Source organism: Stegostoma tigrinum, chromosome 14 (genome assembly GCF_030684315.1).
Source record: "Stegostoma tigrinum isolate sSteTig4 chromosome 14, sSteTig4.hap1, whole genome shotgun sequence".
Lineage (NCBI taxonomy): Eukaryota > Metazoa > Chordata > Chondrichthyes > Orectolobiformes > Stegostomatidae > Stegostoma > Stegostoma tigrinum.
Window position 1 is genome coordinate 38,575,975 of NC_081367.1, and position 12,683 is coordinate 38,588,657.

A 12,683-nucleotide genomic window follows, 5' to 3' on the forward strand; every position below is an offset into this window, starting at 1 on the left:
TACCTTCTGCTTTTACACTTTATTCACTCTTTGTGTGGGTCAGAAACTCTTCCCCAGCCATGACCGAAACCTGTTGAAGCAAAAAGGCTCCTAACTCATAATAGGGCAAATGCAATTTGTTTCCTCCCTGCATCACAAAGAACACGGATTGGTTAAACCATGTGATGTTTGCACCCATTTTCAGAGGCTCACAGGTTTCGCCTCATGATTTCTACATAATTGTAGCCAGAGATCATTAAGTATTAAGTATGGGAGTCTTTGTAATTTGTATCAAATCTTAAAATACTGCAGATGTATTTTTAGTTTCATGTCAGCATGAAAAAAGATCTCAACAGAAGTGTATACCTCTCTTCCAATATCCACATTCCCCTGGGTTGTCAGAATATTAAGCTCAATGTTTGAATATTGAATGAGTTCTTGAATTTGTTTGTACCTGAATTAAATCCTCATTTGGTACTGGTCTAAGGCTTACCTTGTAGCAATCGCAGTGAAGAATCATTCGTCAAAATGTTGTCCTTTCATAAGTACACTCCATACATGACTCACATAAATCAGTATACGATATGTAAGACGTGTGGCTGTTTTCTCCTGAGACCAAATAATACGTGTCACTCAGCATTTCTGTCAGATAATTTTGACAGTACCTTAAAAGTGCTTTCAAACTCAAACCAGAATATAATTAAGTGATTTATATTTTATTTTGATATAGTCTTCCCAACATCTTGGGCTTGATTTGTTTCAGTTTGGGTGAATTTTGTCAGTCAGACAGCCAATTATTTCAACATATTGATAAGGATTGCTATGACTTGGAGTGCAGTATCTTGGTAATGGGACATCTTTTTTTAAAGCAAAGTTTCCACTTCAGGACTCATTCTTCAGGGACCACATTATAAAAATTTCCTGTATCGAGACTTGAGCACAACACCTCAACTGCCATAATGGGCAGAAGGTGGGGTTGATTGTTAGCTTTTGCCTCTGCAGATGGGATGTGCAAGATCCCATGATGCTATTTATAGAGAAATATGGAATTCTCCTGGTATCCTGACTGACATTCTTTCCTCAAAGGACATCACCAAAAATAGATGAAGGGGTCACTCATTTTAAAACTGTGTGACCTTGAAGTGTGCATTGTCTAAACGACAATTTAAAAAGTGACTTATTGTCTGTGAATTGTTCCATGTTATCCCAAATGTTTGATTAAAGCTATAGCGCAACAACAATAGGTTCAAATTGTTGTTCAGGCGATTTACTTCAAAGCTCACCAAAACTAGATAATTCATAGAAATGTTTTATCTTGGTGGTAAATATATAAAAATGACATTATTGACTATTTTAAGGTTGTTTTTGACAGATTTGTGTTTCAACTTGTAAGTCAAAAGTCTGATTTCCATAACCTGATGAAATTCTTTGGCATTGGGTTCCACGTTAACTTCTCCTAAATAGCTGTGATTGAGTTGGAAAGCAACCAATTATCAAAAAAAAACATGAGACATGGGATATTTTAACTTTCAGCTTCATTTAATGGCTGCCAGCTGACATGCCATCTGCCCACAAAGAGGCGATAAACAGGGCAGTTTTTAAACTATCAAGAAACAAACAGTAACCAGGACTTTTTCTTCAGTTGAATAATGGATAAACAAAAGGCATCCTAGTTAAAGACCATAAGAAATAGGAACAGGAGTAGGCTATTTGGCCCCTTGAGCCTTCTATGCTATTCAATAGGATCATAGTTCATCTCGCATTCCTCACATCTGTTTCCCTGTCCTTTCCCCATAATCCTTGATTCCTCTGCTGATCAAGCATCTCTCTGTCTCATCCTCAAATATATAAAAGGACACTGCCCCCACAGCTTTCAGGGACAAGGATTTCCAAAAACTTTCACCTTCTGTGGGAAGAAATTTCTCCTCATCTAGATCTTAAATCGGTGCCCCTTTATTCTGAGACTGTACCATGAGGGGAAAGCATTTACCCTGTCAAGCCTCATAAGAATCCTATTTGTTTTAATGAAATCACCTTTCATTTGTCTAGACACTAAATGAGTAGAGTCCCAACTTGTTTAATCTCTGCTCACAAGACAAGCCCTCCCCATCAGGGGTCATCCTAGGTGAATTTTCTCTGAATTGCCTCCTGTGAAATGATATTTTTTCATAAATAATGGGATCAAAACTGTTCACAGTACTCCAGATAATGATCTCACCAGCCCTTTGTATAGTTGTAGTCAGACTTCCTTACTGTCATACTCCAATTCCTTTGTGTCAAACGTGGTCAGCAGAAGGAATTCTAATGACATTGCCTGCCTTATGCTGTCTGAAGAGCATCTGTAATCCCCTCAGTATCAACAGAAAACAAAATTAAAATGCTGAAAATACTCAACACATCTGCAACGTTAATAGAGACAAAAACAGTTAATATCTCAAGTCCGTCACATTTGTCAGAACTGTCAACCATCAGTCCCATAGAACATTTCCAACATTTTTGTTTCTATGCCAGTTGTCTAGCATCTGCAAAATTTTGCTTGTTTATATTTCAATCATGTTGCCCTATTTCTTAGCCTGTTGCTTCTTCAGACCTTGTGACCATGTTGCTCTGACACTGAGCTCCAAATGGAACTGTTCAAAAGCAAAATATTATTACAGACTGACTTTTCAAGCTCAGGCATAAATTTGAATAAGGCCCTGGTTTGCCTGCACTGAAGACTATCTTAGCAAGCCAAAAGTTAAGGCCTGTAAAGATTCAGAAAGTACAAGAATTTAGATTCACGCATGATCTGTTTTGCCTGGCATGGTTAGTGTTAAAATCTGGGGTCTATATGATCTAAACTAATATTGCATCCATTCATATCTTTTTAAAAAAAGGCTTAATTCTTGCCATTTTTCACTTCAATTAAGTAATTACATTCCTCAGATAACAAGGGCTCCAAAAATTTGCGGTCATTTTTTTCTTGCAAAATGGATCTGTGGAAAATCAATGAAAAATGAAGATATGAAGACTGTTGCCTGTGTGCAACCAGAGTTTACATTGAAAGTACGTTCTGGTTAACTCAACCTCATGTGTGATGAATACAAACTGGAGGAAATAATCCAACTAATTGCAAATATTCAGAATCCAATCTCAGGGAAAGCACTTGAGAAGCAGAAAAGCAGTTATCACTAATACATTAATATAATTATATTTTGCCAGTTCAATTTCATGAATAGCAACAGTTTAGGCTAATTTATTAATATTGAATTTTTAACTGCTAATTAAATCTAAGTGTTAATTTTAATTTCAATTAATGTCAGTGTTTCCTAAAGAATCAAAACCTTGAGGGAGGTGGTGGCATAGTGGTAAAATCTTCAGACTAATAATCCACTTTTATGTAAAGGGGTCATGGATTCAAGTCCCACCATGGCAGCTGACAGAATTACTACCCTTCACATCAAGGCAGTATTTGAACAAGTACAATATCAGGGATCCATGGAGTCAATGGGAAACTCCCTCATTAGTTGGAGTCTTTCCTTGTACAATGGAAGATGGTTGTGGTTGTTGGGGGCCATTCACCTCAGTCCTGGGGTAGTATTGTGGGAGTTCTTTAGCATAGCATCTTTGGTCTCACCATCTACAGCTGTTTAATCAAGGACCTTCCTTCCATTATAGGGTCTGACATTCACTATGATTGTGTGCAACGTACAGCACCCTTCATGCCTCCTCATATAGCCAAAACAGTCTGTGTCCATATGTACCAACACCTGGGAAACTTCCACACAAATAGTGACCATCTCCAACAAGAAAGAATCTAACTCTACCTCCTTGACATTTGATGGTATTACCATTGTTGAATCTTCCCGACCAACATTGGTAGGAAACTAGATTAGATCAACCATATAAACATTATGGCTACTAAAGCAGATCAGAGGCCAGGAATTCTGAGGTAAATACCTCATCTTCCAATTCTATATTACCTGCTGCAAAGCACAAGTCATGAATGTGTTGGAATAAAGACTCTCTACTTGCTTGGATGAGTTCAGCTCCAGCAACATAAAATAAGCTTAACAACACCAGATGGTGAGTAGCTCACTTGATTGGTAACCTATCCACCATCTTCAACACCTGCTCCCTCCACCATCAATGCACAATTGCAGCACAGTGTACAATCCATAAAATTGGCTGTGGCAACTCACCAAGGCTCCTTTGTCAGCACCTTCCAAAGCTGCAATTTCTACCTTAAGTTCTTGGAATCCTGTTCCTCACAACATTGTGGGTATATCTACGCATTATGAAATGTAGCAGTTCAAGAAAACAGCTCATTAATGCTTTTCCTAAGGGCAATTGTGGATGGACTACAAATGTTAACCAAGCCAACAATGTCCATACTGAATGCATTAGTAAGCCTGTTAGACAGCTTCCGGTAATTGGTGAGCAGCAAGGAGGAGCTCAGCTCTGACCTAGCAGAAATATTCCCCAAAACATTACCTCTCTACGATCTTTCCTTCATCTCCCCGTCATTCTGCTGACGTGTAAGCAATGCAACTGCTACCTTCGTAACTGCTGCAGTCCATTATTGGGCAGGTCATGAAATCCTCTGCCAGCCCTATCCAGATGTATCAGTGTTCTTCTACTAAATTCTATATCTCACTGTGAGCAAAAGCTTTCCAGATTAATTCTGCAGCCTCTGTATGGGCAGAACTTATTCTCTGTTGCTTCCAGGTTAGGTACATGATCATTCTGATATTACTCATGCTAATTCTGTCTTGCAACTGAATGTGTTTCATGGAGAATGTTAAATTGAAAGGACTTTCATGGCCAACGTCTAGAAATAGAATTGCATTAGTTCAGAGACTGACACTACAGGGAGTGGCCACCTTCATGAGTTCCCTTGCCTATCATATGGCAGGGAACATGAGGGAAGGAATAATGCACTGCACTTTGAGTATTTCTGCCTTTCACAGTACTGTTTCCAGTATCACTATGGATATAAATTTTGCACCCATTATTTCTTAGGGATTGTTACTATTTCTGCTGGTGACATTAGAAGAATGTAAATCTGTGGGTAAATCCCTTCAGGATATGCAATGGGGATTGACTGAAGCACTTTTTAAATTTGAGCTAACACGATGTCCCAAAACATGCAACTGCTGTTCAAAATAATTTTCAAAGCGAATTTTGGACTTAATGGATAAGACAGGATAAGATGTTTTTTTGCAGCGTGGAAAATCAGCCAGACTTGGTTTGGAATCAGCTGTTTCATTTGTTCAGTTGTTCCATACAGACAGTCTTTTCCCAAATCCATTAAGTCCTGAATCTGTCTGAACTCCTGAAGAGCTGGCTTTGCTTTAGATCTGAGCTACAACTTTTATTTTGATCACTGAATTTCTCAGACAATGAATGCTTTTATCATTTCAGTCTCACAGTTCTTGCTAAGATTACATGTAAAAATTTTTGTGTATAATTGCAGAAGTTATTACTGCTTTGTAATTGTGAATTAACTAGGAATTACACCACTTCGCCTTCGGTTATGAGACCAAATAGCATCTGTAATTAATCCTAAGGAATACTACAATAAATTACATCAACTGGCAGTTTGCTCTTGTAAATGATAACATAGTGAAGTGTGAGAGTTGCACATATTGACAGAAGGAAGCAGGAGATCACATACTCCTTTTGGAAAATAAGAATCTCAATATGTTAGTGAAGCAAAGAAATTTAGAAATACACATACAAAAGTAGCAATACAGGTAAACAAAGCACTGTATATAATTTTGAGTGACATAAGATTGAAAAGCAGTGACGTGTTATTAAACATGTATAAGCTTAGTTTGAACAAACTTTGGAATTGTATGTGGAGATCTATGTTGGGATTTTACTGATTCTGGGAGGATTTTGGGGGATGGGGTGGGAAACTGTTTCCAGACAATTCCTTGACAGTCATGCCTTCAGGCACATTTTCCAGTTCAGGAATGGCAGTGCCAAGAATGCCTGCCATCTAAAGGTTGGTTTCCAACATCAATCAGTAAAGGTCCAATTAAGGACCATTTTTAAAGATTGTCAGCAGTTAGGCAGGGGCAGAGCAGTGACCACTTCATAGAGAGGCTACCTGCAGCTCCTTGTTGGTAGAAGAGGCCAATGGCTTCATAGCACAAGGAGGTGATAGTTATGGTGAAGGCTGCAAGTATGCCCTAATATTGCGACTGGAGATTTCTTCCACATATGGGAGGCCTGTCTGCTTATCTCCAGGAAAGAACTGAGTTCCAAGAAGAGTCATACTGGATGTGAAACAATATCTCTGTTTCTCTCTCCACAAAACTGTGAAGATTCTTTGGCACAGATAACAAAGTATGGAGCTGGATGAACACAGCAGGCCAAGCAGCATCTCAGGAGCACAAAAGCTGATGTTTCGGGCTGAGACCCTTTTTCAGAAATGGGGGAGGGGAAGAAGGTTCTGAAATAAATAGAGAGGGGGGGAGATAGATAAAAGATTGATAGAGGAGAGAGGATAGGTGGAGAGGAGACAGACTGGTCAAAGAGGTGGGGATGGAGCCAGTAAAGGTGAGTGTAGGTGGGGAGGTAGGGAGGGGATAGGTCAGTCCAAGGAGGACAGACAGGTCACGGGGGTGGGATGAGGTTAGTAGGTAGGAGATGGGGGTGGGGCTTGTGGTGGGAGGAGGAGATAGGTGGAAAGTGATAATGGGAACTGCAGAAGAATCCAAGATAACAAAGTGTGGAGCTGGATGAACACAGCAGGCCAAGCAGCATCTCAGGAGCACAAAAGCTGACGTTTCGGGCCTAGACCCTTCATCAGAGAGGGGGATGGGGAGAGGGAACTGGAATAAATAGGGAGAGAGGGGGAGGCGGAACGAAGATGGAGAGAAAAGAAGATAGGTAGAGAGGAGAGTATAGGTGGGGGAGAGATAGGTCAGTCCAGGAAAGATGGACAGGTCAAGGAGGCGGGATGAGGTGGTAGGTAGGAAATGGAAGTGCGGCTTGAGGTGGGAGGAAGGGATGGATGAGAGGAAGAACAGGTGAGGGAAGCAGAGACAGGCCGGGCTGGTTTTGTGATGCAATGGGGGGAGGGGACGAGCTGGGCTGGTTTTGTGATGCAGTGGGGGGAGGCGAAGAACGGGCTGGTTTTGGGATGCAGTGGGGGAAGGAGAGATTTTGAAGCTTGTGAAATCCATATTGATACCATTGGGCTGCAGGGCTCCCAAGCGGAATATGTGTTGCTGTTCCTGTAACCTTCGGGTGGCATCATTGTGGCACTGCAGGAGGCCCATGATGGACATGTCGTCTGAAGAATGGGAGAGGGTGTTGAAATGGTTCACGACTGGGAGGTGCAGTTGTTTATTGCGAACCGAGCGGAGGTGTTCTGCAAAGCGATCCCCAAGCTTCCGCTTGGTTTCCCCAATGTAGAGGAAGCCACACCGGGTGCAATGGATACAATATACCACATTAGCAGATGTGCAGGTGAACATCTGTTTGATATGGAAAGTCATCTTGGGGCCTGGGATAGGGGTGAGGGAGGAGGTGTGGGGGTAAGTGTAGCACTTCCTGCGGTTGCAGGGGAAGGTTCCAGGTGTGGTGGGGTTGGAGGGGAGTGTGGAGCAGACCAGGGAGTCATGGGCAGAATGGTCTCTCTGGAAGCCAGACACCAGTGGGGGTGGAAAAATAGCTTGGGTGGTGGGGTCGGATTGTAGATGGTGGAAGTGTCGGAGGATGATATGTTGTATGCGGAGGTTGGTGGGGTGGTATGTGAGAATGAGGGGGATCCTCTGGGGGCCCTATTCCCAATTCTTCCGCCTCGTCCGCATCTGCTCCCAGGATGAGGCATTCCACTCCCGCACATTCCAGGTGTCCACGTTCTTCAAGGACCGCAACTATCCCCCCTCAGTGGTCGAGAACGCCCTTGGCCACGTCTCCCGCATTTCCCGCAACACATCCCTCACACCCCACCCCCGCCACAACCGCCCCCAGAGGATCCCCCTCGTTCTCACATACCACCCTACCAACCTCCGCACACAACATATCATCCTCCGACACTTCCGCCATCTACAATCCGACTCCACCACCCAAGACATTTTTCCATCCCCACTCTTGTCTGCCCTCTGCAGAGACCACTCTCTCCATGACTCCCTTGTCCGCTCCACACTGCCCTCCAACCCCACCACACCCGGCACCTTCCCCTGCAACCGCAGGAAGTGCTACACTTGCCCCCACGCCTCCTCCCTCACCCCTATCCCAGGCCCCAAGATGACCTTCCATATCAAGCACATGTTCACCTGCACATCTGCCAATGTAGTACATTGTATCCATTGCACCCGGTGTGGCTTCCTCTACCTTAGGGAAACCAAGCGGAGGCTTCAGGACCGCTTTACAGAACACCTCCACTCGGTTCGTAACAAACAACTGCACCTCCCAGTCGCGATCCATTTCAACTCCCCCTCCCATTCTTTAGATGACATGTCCATCATGGGCCTCCTGCAGTGCCACAATGATGCCACCCAAAGGTTGCAGGAACAGCAAATCATATTCCGCTTGGGAACCCTACAGCCCAATGGTATCAATGTGGACTTCACAAGCTTCAAAATCTCCCCTTCCCCCACTGCATCCCAAAACCAGACCAGTTCTTCGCCTCCCCCCACTGCATCACAAAACCAGCCCAGCTCGTCCCCTCCCCCACTGCATCCCAAAACCAGTCCTGCCTGTCTCTGCCTCCCTCACCTGTTCTTCCTCTCACCCATCCCTTCCTCCCACCTCAAGCCGCACTTCCATTTCCTACCTACCACCTCATCCCGCCTCCTTGACTTGTCCATCTTTCCTGGACTGACCTATCCCTTCCCCACCTATACTCTCCTCTCCACCTATCTTCTTTTCTCTCCATCTTCGGTCCGCCTCCCCCTCTCTCCCTATTTATTCCAGTTCCCTCTCCCCATCCCCCTCTCTGATGAAGGGTCTAGGCCCGAAACGTCAGCTTTTGTGCTCCTGAGATGCTGCTTGGCCTGCTGTGTTCATCCAGCCTCACACTTTGTTATCTTGGATTCTCCAGCATCTGCAGTTCCCATTATCACTTTCCACCTATCTCCTCCTCCCACCTCAAGCCCCACCCCCATCTCCTACCTACTAACCTTATCCCGCCCCCTTGACCTGTCTGTCCTCCTTGGACTGACCTATCCCCTCCCTACCTCCCCACCTACACTCACCTTTACTGGTTCCATCCCCACCTCTTTGACTGGTCTGTCTCCTCTCCACCTATCTTCTATCCTCTATCCATCTTCTATCCTTCTCCCCATCTTCCCTATTTATTTCAGAACATCCCTCCCCTCCTCCATTTCTGATGAAGGGTCTCAGCCCGAAACATCAGCTTTTGTGCTCCTGTGATGCTGCTTGGCCTGCTGTGTTCATCCAGCTCCACACTTTGTTATCTTGGATTCTCCAGCATCTGCAGTTCCCATTATCAAAGATTCTTCGGCGCGTCCTGTTTCTAAGTCAGACCAGTTTATTTCATTTTCAAGTTTTACTGATTTTACTGTGTGCTTCAGCAGTTATTCCATCTCTCAGTGGTGCTGCAAAGCTGCTGCTCCTTGATTGGCCCAGTAGCATAGAAGGCCCACTGCCATTTTTATTTGGCCACCTGCTACCTGCCTAGCTTGACTGCCAGCTCCTGGCAATATTGTAGGATCGGCCCAGCCTCCAGCCTGAGCTTGCTGGCCACCCATAAGGCTACCCTGAGTAACTGGAATGTGCAATCTTCATAAAATTACTTAAGAAGAGGGCATGGAAACAGGGCATAATGCCTCACTGGTTTGAAGTGGTCGTCCTGTTCCGGGTGAGTCTTCTATCATTCCAACAATCTTATTTCTGCATCACAGCATTTATTATATTGCTTTATCTCTCACTTATTCATGAATATGATTTTTGTGTTTTATGGGAGGGTCAAACGTTAGGTTTGACATGGTCTGAATACTTCACTACGTGTTAAGTGATGTAACATATACCATGAAGATTGTTCTTATTGAGACAGATGTTTTGAACTTTATTAACTACGCTGACTGTTTATACTGTTATAAAATCTCAGGTTTATGCATAATCTGGGCCTACACTAAAAGGATGTTCGGGATATAATACATGACTGTAACACTACACATAGCTGATTGCAATGATTACTCACTATACTGACTCAGTTGCGCTGTGATAACTACTGAAGGTGAGGGCAACAGATTTTATACTGGGAAAAAATTGGGAATATCTGACAAAATTAGAAAATTCAATTCATGCATTAAGAAACAGAAGTCTGATTTGGCGCCAAAGTTTGATTGGAAAGATTGGAACCTCGCTAGTGAGCAGTGTGTGTGAATGTTTTAACATCTCATTAATAACCATTTCACCTAATTTGTATGCAATCTTCTATTCTACCACACAACAGAGTGAAAGTAGATAATGACAATTCCTGACATGAATGTTAGAGAGTAGCTGGAATTGCTGGAGCTCCTCTGAGTCTCCAGATTGGCCAACAGTGCTAAACATCTCAGGACATGTTCCATAGCTAGTGAAACTTACATTCCACTCCCTGCTGACAGAGGTAGGCAGCAGACATGCACCAACCACAACTCTTCAGCATGGCACATCTCCTACTCATTTAGAACACAGTTATCCATTTCAGTGCTGCACTTTGGACAGTACAGATAATGCTCATTGTAATGCTGCTCCAGGCCATGCCACTTTATGCACAGGGACAGGCATTGATCTCATGCAATGGAGCAGGGAGGCACCAAAGGCTCCTTCACTTTCATTCACTCACTTTCTACCTTATGGTTTCTCTGCTTTGCTGTTTTGCCCTTTGACATCTCATTCAGAACTTACGAGCTCACAGAACTTCTGCCTTGCCCTGCCATTTAATTCAGGCAGAAAACCAAGCAGCTTGTCATGGTTGTCAGCAATGATCATCAAGGAGTTGAACCTGTTACTACAAGGTGTTATGACAATAGCACATTAACAGAATATGCCATCAACTTATCTGGCAAACATACTGCACGTGCTTCAACTAGATAACCAGGTCTCAAAGTCTAAGGGAAATATTCCTTAATTAAGTCAATGAAGCTATTCTCCTCAGGGATTCCCTCATTCAGTCAAGGGCAGTATGTACTCTCAGTCCTTGGGAATTGTCAGGCAGCCACTTGGGTCAGTCAGGGTCATGGGCCAGTATTATTACAGCCTGAGGAGGGTCCACAATCAGTAGTTCAGGTCCAGTGCTACTAGTCTGCGATTAGTAATAAATCAGTTGGGAAACCATAGAGACATGTCAGGTGTCTGGTCAGTCATCAGTTGAGGTTATCTTTCCAAGTCAGTCAGGGAGATAGACCACAGTTACTCTAGCTGTCTGACTACTGAAAGCCAAGAAAGGTTATCAGGGCTGACCATTATTAGGGAAGTTGAGAAACACATTTCTGGGAATAGGAAGCAGCATACTGGAATGCAAAGGGAGCAACAATAGTGAATTGGGGTAACTCAATATATAAGCATGGGGGATGATAGCAAATTGGAGAACATGCTTTACTGTGTGAAGGAAGGTCATGATAGTATCATTATGATATATCATTGTTATAATGATACCATTAGGCATTACAAATTGATTGTCGTCATCTCTGTGAAACTAAAGTCATTACAAGTGACCGTAAAGTGTCAACTGTGGGCTGCAGCTTGAAGGGGTGATCCAAGAACTTATAGGCTACTCATGGTGTGTAGTTTATTTAACTTCACATTGAACCACAAGTGTCTGTCATATGTTCTCATATGAATGTTGAGATCAGTGCTACAGGCTAGGTAGCAGGCGTTGCCAACATAGTTGGCTTCCCAAGGTGGAGGGTACTATAAACTGCACACATGCCAAATCATAATATGACAGACTTCATTAACAGAAAAAAACTTCCATTCCATCAGTGTATTTGTCATCTATGGTCATTGGCACCACATTATAGAAATATATGCCAGGTTTGCTAAAAGTTGCCATGATGCCTATAATCTTGATAATTTTTATGTTATTACTTCATGTAAAGTCCAGATGCTTTAGAACGATGGCTAATGGGAGACAGGAGTTCCCATCTATGACTATGAAGCAATTATCCTACTGAGGCTGAATGTAGATGTAATGTCACCCATTCTTCCACCAGGGCTCTCACGAAGCAAACAACAGACCTCTCAAAAGTTAGGTTGGTGTTGGGGGGCCTTGCAGTAAAGTTTCAACATGGTGTGCTACATAATCTCTGCATGCTCTGTTCAGTACAACTGGTATGGGCAAAGAGGCAATGTGCTGATTGCTGAAGAGTTAGGAGAGCAGCAGCGATTTTCTGATGAGGAAAATGCAGGAGGAACACCACCTTCAACATGATAGAACAGTACAGTGTTAGACACGCCAGCCAGACAGGTCTTTGTGATACCCAGTTTCAGTAGATCTGAGTTGGATGAAGTAATCACTCACTGACTGTAAATATGTTGCTGCTCAAAAGACAAACAGCCCCTATTATTCCCAGAAGAAAATGCAGATTGGTTTTGTTTGCTTTTTCTTTGCTTTTCATTGACATTCAATAAAAATGAGTGTTTTCAATTTGTTTCAAGGCTTTCCAGCATGTGATGCTCTGACAATGAATAATGGCAAGATATTATGCTGCATTGAGTGTTAGGGAAAGAGTAATACTCCTTCCCAGACAGGGATT